General features: G+C 42.9%; 1 long non-coding RNA gene across 1 annotated transcript in view; it reads left to right on the top strand.

The window, feature by feature from the left end:
- The window catches only part of LOC146058850 (uncharacterized), a 79,757-nt gene that overhangs the window by 25,360 nt on the left and 37,581 nt on the right, over window positions 1-16,816 (top strand). The gene's annotated exons all lie outside the window — the stretch shown is intronic.

Here is a 16,816-nt window from a genome sequence, read left to right as displayed (position 1 = left end):
GATTGTTTCTGTAACAAAATGCATGTTTTAATATGTATCAGTAATGTATATATATATATATATATATATATATATATATATATATATGTATACTTGAATTAGAGAATTGTTTTGTTTTAAATAAACAATATAATTACTGTAAATATTTTTATACAGTCCACCTGTTTTGAGTGCAGCACTTCATCTTCTTCTCTTTTGTATTGTTCTCACCATAAGGGACAGCACTCCTTTTCACTTGAAGCTCCAGCCCTCACAAAGTGGACAGTATATGAAAATCTGATGATTCATTTATTTTACTATATACACATTTCAGCTAGTGCCATCACATTTGTTTTTATTTCCTATTGAGTTTATTATGTGAGTCTGCCTTTTTCGATGTGTTTTATGTTGGATTTGGCCTTTTGTCACTTGTGTAGTTTCACGGCGCCAGCATGGCGCCGTGCGTCTGGGGCCCCTTGTGGGGCTCGCTTCACTCGCCCACGCTGCGGGCTAGGTGGCTCGCTACGCTCGCCATGCTATCTAAAAATCAACTCCATGCCAACATGGATAGTGGGGGTATGTGGGGGTATGCTGGCGCGGTGAATCTACACAAGTACCGGCCTTTAAAATGTATATTATACTAGGAACATGAACTAATGAACAAAAAGCCATGCCAAATTTCTGGCACACTAATGATTTTGGCTCTTGAGCATCCTTAAAAATATTTTTTGTCTCTTTGTCTCTGTTTCTTATGGGGAAATTCACCCAAAAAATAATAGCTAGATACAATTACAGTACAGTATATATGTATACAACATCTGGAAGTACTACTGTGTAGTAATAATACCTAAACATCTTAAATATTTGCCCAGTAAGATCTCCTTTAGCATTAATTTCCAATTCCAATATATTGAAGACCCACATACACCTATTTATTTCCACTTACAAAAAAATTATAAATCACTTATGACTCCACCAGGATGACCTAAACTTTCTGGCACTAATTCACTTACCTCCAACCTTTCATTTTATGTGGATTAATTTTTACAGCTCCATGTCTCATTCCTCAGATCTTACATTAAGGATATCACTAATTTCTTCAATTATACACAATATTGAATGGAAGGAGACGTACAGTATGCCTTCCTTACATTAGATGTACAAAGCCTAGACATCAAGATTTCTCATGAATTAGGGGGAGAGACGTCCCTTCCACCATATTACAAAAATTTGAGGACAGTGGAATGGTGCGATGAGCAGCTCTGAAATATTCACAAGTATAAAATGTGACCCCTCACATTTCCACATACAATACAATACCTAAAAAAGAACCTTGGTATATCTCTGAGCGCTGGTTCCTCCACCTCGTCCTCCAATAATGATTCCACAGAGCCCTGAGCAGCAGGTGATTTTTTTAGAGGTTGGCCCCACACGCCCAACTCGACAACCAAGAGAAAGGGACGCAGACCCCACCCGAGGAAAGGCAACTACAGGCTGCAAAGCAAAAACCAGGGGGGAGACCTAGTCTTTAACCTGTCTGACACACCACTGGAACCTGCCATGGTCCGATTGTTGTCCAGGGGACTTTCCTTTGTTCCCACCGTCCCACATGATTCCTTTGACACCTCCGTTGACTTATTCAAGTTTGGCCATAAGATTCGCTTACTCAAACATTTTGGAGATTCCAAAGACCTTGGGGCAATCCCCAAACTGAAAAGACCCTCAACATTCGACCCCACCTCCTCCAATGCCAGTCTGAAGACATTCACACTCGTCTAGTCGAGAGAGACTTAAAAGAGACCAACACCATGCGCAAACATGACAATCTGACACGTGCCGAAAAGGCATCCCTTAAATCTTTACAACACAACACCAATCTGGTGATCAGGCCCACCGATGAGGGTGGAGCCATGGTTGTACAGAATTTGGCAGATTACCACTCTGAGATTGTCAATAAGCTGAGTGATTAGATATCTGTTAGTCCCCAACAACCCCATCCCCTCCTTCAAAAGAAGGGTTGATGAAACAATTCGGATGGCACTCTCTGCGGGTTGGATTGACAAAGACACTCTTGATTATCTCACTGTTGACCACCCTGTCTGCCCCATCTTATGCACTCTCCCTAAAGTCCACAAATCGTGCACTCGCCCACCAAGTAGACCGATCATTTCAGCTAGAAACTTGCTACTACAGCCACTGGCAATATACGTGGACAAACACCTCCAACCACTAGTTACCAAGGGAGGGACACTTTGGACTTTATGGACAAATTATTCACACTGGACATTTCAGGAGTACAAGAAATTATGTTGGCAACAATGGACATCCATTAGCTTTACACGATGATCCCACATGAAGATGGCTTATGGACACTCTCCTCTGCTCTGGACACACGTCAATCACCATCACCTCCAACATCCTTCCTAACCAAACTTGCCCGATTGGTCCTATCTTGAAATCATTTTTTATATCACAACCAGTATTATATACAAACAGCCGGGACTGCAATGGGGTCTAATCTAGCCCCCTCTTATGCTGGCCTGTACATGACAGACTATGAACTATCATACACCCTTCCAAAATACCATCAGCACATCATGTTGTATAAAAGATACATCAACAATGTTTTTCTCCTATGCAAGGGTTCAAAAACCTAGTTTGAGGCAATGGTTCAGGACCTTAATCAGATGGACCATCCAGTCAAATTTACATACCAAGTGTATGCTCAATCCATAAACTTTTTGGACATTAATGTCAGTTTCTCTGACGGGAAGCTACATACATGCCTAAATAATAAGGAAACCGACAGGAACACTCTTCTTCTACACTCCAGCCAATATCCTTCAAAGCTTAAAGAAAATCTCCCTGTGTCCCAGTTCATGCGAGTAATACGCAACAATACCAACCCTGATCTGATGGAAACACAGCTTGAGACAATGGAACAAAAATTCAAACATCGTGGTTACAACAAAGATGTCATCAAACATTGCTTACACAAAGCAAGGGTGAATACTTCTAGAAGAAACACCAGCGGTGACCAACCACCCCGACGGACCACCAAGAAAGATTGCATGATATTCATTAATTCATATGACTACACCTACCATGCGGTACAAAGAAGCTTGAGGAAACACTGGTCAATCTTGGCATCGGTCAATAACCTTAAACTCCAACATCATGGTCCCCCCATGATGGCGTACAAAAGAGGTCCAAACCTGAAGCAGATCCTAATGGGCCCGAACAGACCGACACCTCCTGGTTACACAGTAGGAAACTAGGTTGCTACCACTGCATGGGATGCACGACATGCAACAGCATGATAGCAGGATCCACATTCCCTCATCCCCACACAGGAAAACCCATCAAAATAAAATACAGATTACATTGTCAACTGGACCACGTTATATATACGTTCTCCACTGTCCCTGTGGGCTAGCATATGTGGGTATGACCACAAGGAAGTTCAGGGAGAGGATGGCCAACCACAGATATGCCGTCTGTACCGCCATAGAGACAAAGAAGGCAGAACAACTTTTTACAAGCCGGCCATCAAGCTCCCACACTTAGATGTCGCCTGATAGACTGGATTCCTCAGGGGCAAACGCAGGATTTTCAGAAGGGGGGTTCCAGAGGGGCGGAGCAAAGCCGGGTCAGTTAAAGTATTATAGATAGATCAAATGTATATAAATAATAATAATAATAATAATAATAATAAATATATATAGTGGAGTGGGCTTTTTATTCATAATTTTCTGGGGGGAGGATAGCTTGCTTGACTGCAGATATCTCCAGTTCCCGAAAATAGATTTCTTAGATTTTAATGGAATTAAAAACTAGAGAATCCCACCTACCAAATGGTATTGGGGACTAGGGGATCAGAGTTCAGGAGGCAGAGCAATCTGCCAACGAGAATATAAAACTACATACCAGGTGAGTGGAGCTGGAGCAGTAACCAGCTGCTGGAAGGCCAATATCTCTGGTTCTGGGAACAGTAGAGACAAGCTACTAGTGTCCCTCAAAGGGAGAGAGTCCCAGCTTTTGGAATATACCCTCAGAAAAACTCTATGTTAGACAGAACCTGAAATATCTGACTGGGAAAAGCAATTAACAATCTTGGATGGGGACCACTGCTTTGAAGTCAGATATCTCCGGTTTCCAAGGGCCGATTTTTAAAATTCTTGTACCCATGGAAAGAGGGGACCCTCAGCTTTCAGTCTAGGGCCCTTAGACTCATGGGGGGGTTTCTGGGTACTCAGAAAACCCCCCTGTGTGCGCTACTGTTCCTCCCCGCCCAGAGGAGGCGATCGAGCTCTACAACTGAAGAAATGTGAGAGCAGATGGATTCATCGTCTGGACACCATCTCCCCCAGTGGCATAAACACACATAACCCGTTATCCATTTTATTGAAATTATTGAAATCTGACTGTTATCTGATCTCGATTCAGACCCTAACATTGAGACTTTTTTTGGACACTGTTTCCACCATCTTTTCTTCTGAATATTGTTATTGTTCTAAACATAGTCTTTCACGATTTTTTAAATTTTTTAATTTTTCATTTTTGGACTGTCATAAATTTTTAGTGTCAATAGATATGTGTTTTTTTCCAGTCCCGTTATTACCCACGCTTTCTATAGAAATATATTAACATAAATTGTTCATACCTGCAGATCAACCTTAGCTAGGTGTAACCACATGGTAGTACTCAGTTAACTTCCACGGGTTTGTTCTTTATTCTCCTGGATCAGATGGTGTACTGTGGTTCCCCTTGGCTATGATATCTCTTAAAAACATGCATGCGTCTCCCTATGACGCTTCTGCCGCTTTAAATCACACTAACACCTTCATCTATCTCTTTTTCATGAACCACAATAAACACCATGCTCACAGTAGGTTGCAACACTGACCCAGCAACAGGTTGTACCATGCAAATTGTTCCCGAGCCACATCCCCGCTTCCCTCCTGTCTAACAGAGCTGCTGCCGCATCTCTGTACTGAAGTCCGGTAACCTTGGTTACCGCATGCGTGTCACCGACCAGAAGTCGGGTGGCGCCTTGCGTTCCAGGGACCGGATGTCCCGTTCTTTGTTGAACACCAGCTTCAACACACGCAGTGAGGTCTCAGGGGAGGTTCCTGATGTGGCGCTCACTTTATGGGTATTTAAACCTGGGACTGGGCGGTGAGACATTAGGTCTCTGACTCTTGTAGCAGCTAGACCAATGCAGTGATAAACTATCATAAAAAAATTATATATACATAAAAAATAATAATACACAAAAAATATATACAAAAAAAAAGAAAACATAAAGGGCTGCTCAGACCATCATACTTAATATTCAAAATTAGATAAAGACAGATAAGGAATTATTCTCATTAAGGCCCCTAGGGGCCTCTGTATCCAGCTTATGGATCCACTGCACCTCTTTCCTTAATAGTATTAACCCCCGATCTCCTCTCACCAACGGGGGAACCCAATCGATCATCATACAGCTTAGTGAAGAAATCTACTGCTTAAACTTCAGAAAGTGCACAGCAACAGGTTTATCCGTGGTTTGATGTACATAAGCAAGCCGGATAGATGACTAATGCTGGTTCATCCTTTCTCAAAAGGTACGAACGGTCTTGCCCATGTAGAATAGGCCACAAGGGCACCACAAGAAGTATACTACGTGGTTTAGCATACACGTCAGATGATGCTGAATGACGACCTTCTTGCCTGTGTGCAGGTAATGGAATGAAGGACCACTAGGCTTCGACATGTGGTGCAGCTTGGGCATTTAAAACAGCTAATCTTGGCCACAAGCCACCTCTTATCCGTCGTGGGGCTGGGGTGACATCTCATGTACCTGGGTGCAGAAGAAGCTTGAATTGCCGCGGCTTTTCGGTGGAAGGGGCGGTGCTAAATATGCAAATTGGTATGTTTAGCTCCGCCCCCTTATTGGAGACCCGCATTTTGCGTGATTTGCAAAACTGGGGGCAGGGACTGATGATGTCTCCATCAGGCGCCGCCCCCAGAAGTGATGCTGATAGTCTCCTCTCCGGGGTTCTCCCAGAGAGGAGAATGTAAAAGTCGGCAACCCTGCTTTATTGAACACTGGACACTGGCTCCCAGAATACGCCAGTTGTCCTTCATGGTCCTCTCCATCACTTTAAGGGCCTTATTCTGGTTGGTGCGGCCGGCCCGTACGCGTACGTTCCGGGGTTTTTAATGACCTGCGCATGCGTACCATCTCCAATGCGCAGGCGCGAACACTCCACAACGCTTACGGACGGGTCTCTCCGTGCGAAAAAACCTGTACGCGAGAGTACGGGCATTGGGGGCGGCATAGGGGCGTGATGAGGGGAGCGGCCGAAATAATGAGGGAAAATGGGCGTAAATATGGGCGTACACGGGGGTGTGCACCAAAAATGAACGGTGCTACTACCGCACGATCGGCTAAAGCACCGTTCATTTCGGACACAAAACAGGCGGCCGCCAACCGCCACCTCAGACCACCCCTACAGATACCGCATGCCAGCGTGCGCCTGGGTTTGCTAATTTACGCTGATTACTACTCAAACACATACACCTGAATGTAATAAGCAATGCTGCAGTCTATTAAGTCCAAACCATGATTTCACTACCTGCAAGCCTACACACAGCACTCAAACACATTGGAAGCTTATCTTTCTATACTTCTCGACATTTAAAGGTTTGTTTAATTTAAGGTAAGAATCTTTTTAAGACCTGCTTATATATGCTAAGGTAGGTATTTGTTAAACAGTTATACACATTCACTACGTGCTTTCATAGACTTTACACAGTAGCACACTCAATCTACACAAGTCGACATGTGTCAACTTGTTCACTCTAATACAAACATATGTTTTGTATTTATGATACAATAACATATACCACATCTAACACCTACAAAGGATGTTTCAGCAATGTTTTAAGCCCATGCCCACTATTTTGCACACAATCTTGTATAGTACCCAAAATACAGACCTGTACCACTATCTGATCTGCTATGAATTGGATTTTACTACACTCTGGATGTAAGATGCCACCAATCACATTATTGCACTCACATCTCTCTAACAAAGGATTCCTACATCTGCTTATGACACTGTAAAATCATATATATGTACAAAGTTAAACATGTTTGTCCACAAGCAATTTTATCATGTTTGGCCGATTCACACATCTTTTTTTAGGGAGGACACATATGCATTCCTACACAAATGTCCCTTTTGACCCTTGTTTGTCTACCTCACCCACTCCATGAGGAAAGCATTGTTCTGGACCTGCTTTTACCTACTAATGTAGGAGTTACCTCACCTGCACACAAACTGCTTTCTCACCTATTAAGTTGCTCTGCACATGTGCTGACACAAACTAATTAGCAGGGAAAAGTTGGATAGGAACATGTGAATGGCCATGGAGAGGGTTACACATGGGAAACTTCTACCACACTTCAACAAATGCTCAAAAATACCCTGGTCAGTAAGTACACATAAATGTAGTATTTGTTTCACACAAGAAATTACACATACAACAATTGTGTTTTAATTGGTAAAATAAATTTATTTGCTGTTCAGCATCACAGCTTATTTGACACTTTAATGTCATAAATCAAATCAACAAATAAAATATACACAAAAATAAAAAAACAGCCAGAACAAGAGGTTGCATATCTCCAAACATGTGTTACCCTGCAAATGCAATGGTGAAAGAAATGGGGACACCAGAATACGTACTGCAACAACTTTCCAAATACAATGCATTACTGTGACTTACCATCAAAAGCAGCAGCAAAGACCTCCACCGGGAGCTCACTATCCATATTGGATATCCCCCTGACCTCGGCCACATCAATGACATCCAAGGCATCCTGCTCCAGGGGGGTATATTCCAAGGTGTCTGGCATAGGCCCCCTCCCGGTGGACATGCTGTGGTTGTACCGGTCAGTCATCTTCCTCTTCAGTGTCGTTTTGAAGTCTGTCCACCTACAAGTTTAAAAATACAAATATCACCATGAGATATGTGCACCACTGTGCTAGTGAACATCATGACTACGTTACATTTCCTAGTGTGGGTGATCTTATGTTTTTTAGCCATATGTGTCCCACACACACATTAATGTCTCCATTAGGAGGCATTTCAGTGTCTCATCTCATTCATTAGGCCACTAAATGCACATACATAGATCACTATGCAGAAATGACATCATCCATGGCCAAATTATGCACCTCCACCTGTTGTGAAACTACACATTCCACCATAGCTTGACAGTGTGGTTATTATGGAGTAATTTAACTATGGGATGGCATACTGGGATGTGTAGTTTCTCACCAGCTACATGTGCACAGTTTGGTCATTCTTGTTTCAGTAGCATCATATGGAACATGTTACAACAACTCTTTCAAAAACACACTTTCTCTTGTCCCATCACATACTTCACATGAGCAGAACTGTGCCCATAACCTCACATCACACCAATGGTGCATGTTTCATATATAAATGTGGGTTATTAGACATGGTTGTGTTCACATGTGACATTGAAGTGTAGCACTATCTACAAACACACCTTTCTATTATTCTCAAAACATACATGTAACATATGTACACACATATGACATTATCAGGGGGACAAACACACTTGCCTTTTCTTCACCGCTAGCCAATCTCTGACCACTGGTGACACCTGGTTCACTTCCTCTGTGATCTTGTCCCAAAGGTTTCTCCTTGCACTGGCACCCGGCTTCCTGGTTGGCAATTCTATCCATTCGCGTGCCCTGGGCACTAAAATTCGCAATTCTGCCTCTACAAATGCAGGGTTTCTCTTTTTGGTGGTGGTATCCTGCTCAGTCCTCACCCTAGATGTTGCAGCACGTTTTCTGGTGGCCCCAGTTCTCTCACCATGCACCTGCTGGGTCACACCTGTTTGGAGAGATGCAACCTCTTGTTCTGGCTGGTTGCTTGGCCCTTGTGGAGCTGGTGCAGTTTGAACAGGGCCTGTTAGTGAGGGGCCCGCTTGGTCTTGCAGGCTACTTCTCTCTTGGGCCCTCCTTCTCCGCTCCTGTTCCCTCTTCTGCAAAGCTTCAAGCAGGGATTCTGCTGTAGCTCTCTGTAGAGCGTCCTCAGCTGCGGAATCATCTGAGCTAGACATGTTTGCAGCAATTCTGGCCTGCATCTGACTGAATATTTATATGGTAATCTCCCGCCATGAACAAGGGGGCGTATATTTTTCCCCGCAATGTAGTTGCTAATTTACGCCGATATTTCCCGGCGATAATTCCCGCTTAAATTACGCAGGTCTCAACGCACCTGATCATTCACCTGTATATGCACATACACAGGTTGTGGAGCATTGTGTGCTACATGGTGACATGTGTGCACCTGTCATTCCAATGATGAGTGTTGTCAGCTGGTATCTGTTGGAGTTCGTGTATGCTTTCTGAGTCACATTTCAAAACATCACGTTATAATGCTTTCCATACATATGTAATGAGTATGAAATTGTCATACACCAACATGTTGCATTGTGCCTTTTTTAGCAGCGTATTTATTAGTAGACGGTTGCGTGTATTATTTTCAGCACACTGTATATACAGTACGTCTCTCCATGGAAATCGGTGTATTGTGCCCTTTTAGCAGCGTATTTATTAGTAGACGGTTGCATGTATTATTTTCAGCACACTGTATATACAGTACGTCTCTCCATGGAAATCGGTGTATTGTGCCCTTTTAGCAGCGTATTTATTAGTAGACGGTTGCGTGTATTATTTTCAGCACACTGTATATACAGTACGTCTCTCCATGGAAATCAGTGTATTGTGCCCTTTTAGCAGCGTATTTATTAGTAGACGGTTGCGTGTATTATTTTCAGCACACTGTATATACAGTTCGTCTCTCTATACATTGAAAGCATGCTGTTGGTTATGGTGTGTGTGTATCGGAACGGTCCGCGTAAGTTTCTATTCGCATCCAGTTTGTTAATGTAAGAAGGATTAATAAAGTTAATACTAAACAAACAATTTTTTAGACCAATCAGCAAGCACCAAAAGTGATATATGTACCTGCAATTAATAACTGCGCCATTGCCAATATGACTTCAACCAGGGCTAGCGCGTTTTCTACCCAGGAGCTGGTGGCCTTGGTTGAGGTCATGGACCGGCGGCTGGGGCCCAGGGGCCCATATGTGTCCAACATGGACAAGCGGCGGGCATATAATGCTGCCCGCCGGCTAATATACGCCCGGACCGGCGTACAGAGAAGCCTGGCCCAAGTCGAGCGGCGCTGGTCTGACCTGCGCCGGCGCCAGCCAGTGATGCTGAGTTCCATTCGCCGCCATATTGCCCGATGTAAGTTTTTATTAACTAGTATGTCTGCGTTTTTTTTCAATGATTTCTGTACTTTTTATAAATATGTTCATGAGTATGTGGGTGTATAGGGGGTGTATATGGGGTGTATATGGGGTGTATATGGGTGTATAGGGGGTGTATATGGGGTGTATATGGGTGTATAGGGGGAGTATATGGGGTGTATATGGGTGTATAGGGGGTGTATATGGGTGTATAGGGGGTGTATAGGGGGGGTATAAGTAGTCGCTCTGTTTTTGGGTGTAGCATATCAATTAGTTTGCATGATAAATGTCTGAAATATAACAGCAATGATAATTTGTAAGGTTATGAGCATGACTAATGTGAATTTTTCTTTCCCCCATTTTTATGAAACCCAACCTTCGATTTCTATGCCATCAACATGAACATTTCAGCACGGGCAAGGGCACGCATGGAAGCCTGGGAGGAGGCAGCCCGGGAGCAGGCAGCCCGGGAGCAGGCAGCCCAGGAGGAGGAAGAGGAGGAGGAAGAGGAGGAGGAAGAGGAGGAGACATTGGCACCTGCTGGTGACCACCCCATTTCGACATCCCCTTCCACCAGCCACACCCCTACCCCCACCCCCTCCCCTACCCCCACCCACACCCCTACCCCCACCCACACCCCTACCCCCACCCCCTCCCCTACCCCCACCCACACCCCTACCCCCACCCCCTCCCCTACCCCCACCCCCTCCCCACCCCATTTCCAACCCCCCTACACCTCTCCACCACCCACCCCCAAACCTCTCCAATCCCCACTCCAACCCACTACCTGTATCCCAAGTCCTATCCCATCCCCCTTGCTCCTGACCCCCCCAACCACCGGACACCCAACCAGCGGCGAGCAGGATGGCTCAACTAGCCGTAAGTAAATAATGTGTCTAATGTTTACCTACACATTTCTACACATAAACAATCACAACAACCACATATGTGTATCCAACATCAACATTAGTTGCAACATATCACTGCAGGGCGACCATGAGGTGTGGCCTGTCCTTCTCCAGGAACAAGGGTCCCCTTGGTGGTTTTTTGGAGTGTGGCCATGGCTCACCCCTTGAATAATTGATATAACAGTACATCCAATGAGATATCCGACATTAGTGGTGTTGTAGTTATGTGGGTCCAGGTGTTGGGTAACTCCACTTCCCAGCATGATGTGCAACATTAATTTATAGATTGTTTTGTTCATAGTGTGTGAGGCCATGCGGATGCATGCTTTACAAACATAGCTTTAGGCCTATAATTTGTACAGCAATGTCCTAAATTTACAATAGTAAGGAGTGCTTAAGCCGCAACAATGTCATAACCCTTAAATAGCACAGCCTAATTGTGAGGTTAGAGGTGAGTCCCCCAAAACCAAACTACCAATTGGGATACAGCATACATTCATCCAATAAGGAGTAATTTTTATATTTTTATGTAATATGTACAGTATGTGTGTGTCAAAAGAATAGTATTTTGGACCATGTTTACAGCATACCCATCTTCAATGTAGTGGAAAAATGTATGTGGCCTTCACACTTAACTCACAAATTCATATTATGTTACAATGCAATAAACATTTATGTATATGATATATTAATTATAATGTGTTTTTCCCCTTCACTACAGACACTGAACAGCACCAGGAGGAGGTGGACAACATTTTGCGGGAGATATTCCTGACGTTATTTTATTTGAATATTCTTTTTTTACGTTTGGAGGCCCTCATTTAATTTATTTTTATTCCCCCCCCCCCCCCTTATTATGTTTGTACTAAATAAAAGTTTTTGTTGAGTTAGAAGTTGGCTGTGTTTTTAATCATAAATATGTTATAGGGTTTGTAAGGGTAAGTAAGTAAGTAAGTTTTATTTATATAGCGCACTTTCTCCAACAGGACTCAAGGCGCTTTACAGACAATAAAAATAACAATGCACATACTGCAATACAAAGGGTTATCAGTACAAGGAACAGGCAACAATGGCAGTACAAATGTACATCACACATACAGATATGCACAAGACGCATTCTAATAAGGGACACGGACATGGGGAACATATTTACCGAGCTGTGCAGTACCCAGGCAGCCATTCAGCGGCGCCACATGGTGATTGCACAGCCAGTAACAGTACTGATATATATAAACTAGATGTACTCTAATGAGGAGCACAGACATGGGGACCATATAATTACTGAGCTGTGCAGCACCCAGTCAGCCAATCAGCGGCGCCACATGGTGATTGCACAGCCAGCTAGGTAGCCAGTAACAGTACTGATATATATACTAGATGTACTCTAATGAGGGTCACAGACATGGGGAACATATCATTACTGAGCTGTGCAGCACCCAGGCAGCCAATCAGCGGCGCCACATGGTGATTGCACCAGCCAGTACTGTACATATAGAACACAAAAGAACAGTACAGGGTACACAGAACTAGTCATAACACAATTAAAGCACAATTCTTAGTACACAATACAGCTGAGATATAAGGAAGTGAATGAGAATAGATGCAGGTATAGATTGTAGATGAGTAAGAGAGCTGTAGTTGAAATACAAGAAGAGTGCAGTGAGAACAGGAGGGAGGAGGGTAGGTACATACAGATGTGTAATGTAAGTTATATTTGTAATTTGAGGTGAAGGGTAACGATTGCTGTGTGAATGTGTTTGTTTTTGAGTTAAATAACACATAGTGAAAATGCATGAATGTTCGATTAAAACATCACACATAACATCAGGGTAGGTATACATGTTAAAAATATCAGATCAAACTAATTAGGGACATAATTTAGTACATACACACAAACACCAACATAAATTTATTTACAAGTAAAAGCAATGTGGGGACACATAGATAGTGATTAAAATGCCACATTAGAACATAACAAATATACATGTAATGAGGGTTAAAATGTTGTTTTATTAGGGTCTTTATTAAGGTAGACAATTGAGTTAATAGAAAACAATAATTGAATAACAATTAGAATAATTAATTAATTGTCTGAATTATAGTTGAAAGGCAAGATTTGCAGGTCCATACATGTGAAGGGTATGCCAGCGTACACGGACGTACGCTCACTCTCACGAGCGGTGACATAAGCTGAGTTTTCCATTGAAAACAATAGCGACCCGTCCGTGCAAGCTGGCGTACGCTCAGATTTCCGCAAGAAGTCGGCGGGAAGACAGACGAGAGACGTCCGTAAACGGTGGCGTACGCTCTGTTGTACGCCAGTTGTCGGAGTCTAAGGGCTGATCCGTCCATGTACGTTGGCGTACGCTCAATTGTACGCCACTCCCCTTAGACGTTGTTTCTGGCCGTACGTATGCGGCTGTTTCGTGGGTGGACTTAACCCCAACGGCCGCGTACGGAGAGTGTACGTTAATATGGAACGTACGCACGTTTGGCCGCACCGATCAGAATAACCTCCTTCTGGTATCACATTTCATAACCACTGTCATGCGTTCTATATTGCATTTTTTTGCGGGTATAAGAGACCAGCACACCACCATTTGAAAAAACTTTGTTGTATTAGAAAAAGAAAAATAATATTCAACAAATAATCCCCAAATGCAGAATTAAATAAATCATCATATACTGATGCAACTTATCCCCCTCAAGCCCCATATATATCATTAAAATAGCTGAATGCAATGTTTAACCCCTTACCACCGCAGCCTGTTTTTCCCTTCCTGACAGAGCCCTTTTTTTCAAATCTGACATGTATCACTTAAGTGGGGATAACTTTTTTTGCTTTTACTTATCCCAGTGATTTTGAGATTGTTTTCTCGTGACACATTGTACTTCAAGTTAGTGGTAAATTTTGGTCGTTACAGTCTGTGTTTTTTTGTGAAAAATACCAAAATGTCGTAAAAAAATTGAAAATGTTGCAATTTGTAAAATGTTAAATTTTCTGCTTGTGAGACAAATAATCATACCACTCAAAATAGTTAATAACTAACATAAACCATATGTATACTTTATGTTTCCATCATTATTTCAACCTCCTTTTAATTTTTTTGGACACTAGCAGGCTTAAAATATGAATAGAAAAATTCTCAAATTTTTAAGAAAATTTCAAACACTGATTTTTTTAGGGACCAGTTCAGTTCTGATGTGACTTTGAGGGACTTGTATGTGAGACACCCCCATAAATGATGCTATTTCAAAAACTGAACCCCTCACAGTATTCAAAACAGCATTTTGGAAGTTTGTTAACCCTTTAGGTGTTTCACAGGAATTAAAACAAAGTGTAGGTGAAATTTAAAAATTTCATTTTTTTTGCAGATTTTCAAATTTAATACATTTTTCTAAGGAACACAGTAGATTTTACTAGAGAAATGTGACTAAAAATTGATTCCCCCAATTCTTTTGTTTTCATAAATATCCTATATGTGGCCCTAGTGTGCACGTTGACCAAACCACAGGCTTCATAATAGAAGGAGCACCTACTTGATTTTGGAGCCTCCTTTTTATGAGATTATTTTTTAGGCACCATGTAGGTTTCTAGGCACCATAAGATGCTAAAAGTTAGGAACCCCCCCACAAGTGACCCTATTTTGCAAACTACACCCCTCAGGGAATTCATCTAGGGGTATAGTGTACATTTCAAACCCCCAGGGGTTTCACCAATTTTGGTACAACTGGGCTGTGAAAATGAAAATTACATTTTTTTACACAAAAATGGTGTTCTGGCTCAAAATTTTTCATTTTCACAAGGAATGAAGGAGACAAAGCACCCCAAAATCTGTGCCGCAATTTCTCCCGAGTACGGCAATGCCTCATGTGACCAAAAAATGGCAGGACTCAGAAGGGAAGGAGTGATATTTGGATTTTGCAGCACAGATTCTGGTGGAATGAATGGTGGGTGCTATGTCGCATTAGCAAGACCCCCGAAGCACCAATACAGTGGAACCCCCCCACAAGTGACCCCATTTTGCAAACTACACCCCTCAGGGAATTTATCTAGGGGTATAGTGTACATTTCAAACCCCCAGGGGTTTCACCAATTGTGGTACAACTGGGCTGTGAAAATGAAAAATTACATTTTTTACACAAAAATGCAGTTCTGGCTCAAAATTTTTCATTTTCACAAGGAATGAAGGAGACAAAGCACCCCAAAATCTGTGCCCCAATTTCTCCCGAGTACGGCAATGCCTCATATGTGACCAAAAAATACCATTTGGGTGCATGGCAGGACTCAGAAGGGAAGGAGTGATATTTGGATTTTGCAGCACAGATTCTGGTGGAATGAATGGTGGGTGCTATGTCGCATTAGCAAGACCCCCGAAGCATGGTGAAATGATGAACCTAATAATCCATAGATGTGTGGTATATTTTAAAGCACTCCTTCATACATAGGCCGGGTTTGTCGGGGCAAGTTTCACAGTGGAAAATAGTTTGCTTTCGTATTCACTTTTTATAGCAAACTTTGCACCTTTTTTGTGTCCTGCCCTTTTTTCCAGTGGAGGGGATTTCGTTAGGAAAATGCTGCCCTGATACAATACGGGGGCCAGTACTAGAAGTACTGGGGCCAGTACTAGAAGTACTGGGGCCCTCTGCCTGCTGGTTCCCAAATATTAGGCCCTTTATGACTTCCTCTTGAAAGTGCATAAATGTCCCCGTCTGGCTGGTAGAACGGAATAGTACGTAAGCGTTATACAGTGCCATCTGGATGATATACACGGCCAGCTTCTTATACCATATTTTTGTTTTCCGCAGGGCACTGTACGGCTTCAGTACCTGATCTGAAAGATCCACTCCGCCCATGTACTTATTGTAATCTAGGATACAAATAGGTTTTGAGGTGTGGGTACTGGTACCTCGTACAGGGACGGAGGTGGTACTGTCTCCGTGAATTGTTGTCAGTATAAGGACATCCCTCTTGTCCTTATATTTGACCAACAACATATTTTCGGTGCATATTGCCCTGCTTTCACCCTTTCTCAGTAATTGGGCAACGTGCGTTTTTGGGAGGCCTCTTTGGTTCTTGCGCACAGTACCGCAAGCTGCTGTACCTCTTGAACCAAGGGCCTTAAACAGGGGGATGCTGGTGTAAAAGTTATCCACATAGAGGTGATAACCCTTATCCAGGATGGGGTGCAATAAATCCCAGACAATCTTTCCACTAACACCTACGAGGGAGGGGGGGCATTCTGGCGGTTCAATTCTTGTGTCCTTCCCTTCATATACCCTAAACCTGTGGGTGTACCCTGAGGTACTTTCGCACAGCTTATACATTTTTATGCCATACCTTGCCCTCTTATTGGGAAGGTACTGGCGGAATTTAACCCTTCCTTTAAAATGTATAAGTGACTCGTCTACACAAATTAATTTTTGGGGGATGTGCATCTCAGCAAATTTGGCGCTGAAATGATCAATGACCGGCCTGACTTTGAATAGCCGGTCAAAGGTGGGATCATCTCTGGGTGGGTACTGTGCATTATCGTTGTAATGCAAAAATTTAAGGATCGTCTCAAAACGAGTCCGGGTC

The sequence above is a fragment of the Crinia signifera genome, chromosome 2 (assembly GCF_055691185.1).
Source record: "Crinia signifera chromosome 2, ASM5569118v1, whole genome shotgun sequence".
NCBI classification, from domain to species: domain Eukaryota; kingdom Metazoa; phylum Chordata; class Amphibia; order Anura; family Myobatrachidae; genus Crinia; species Crinia signifera.
The sequence above is the reverse complement of the archived record's forward strand: the minus strand, read 5'-3'. Positions and strand labels throughout refer to the sequence as shown.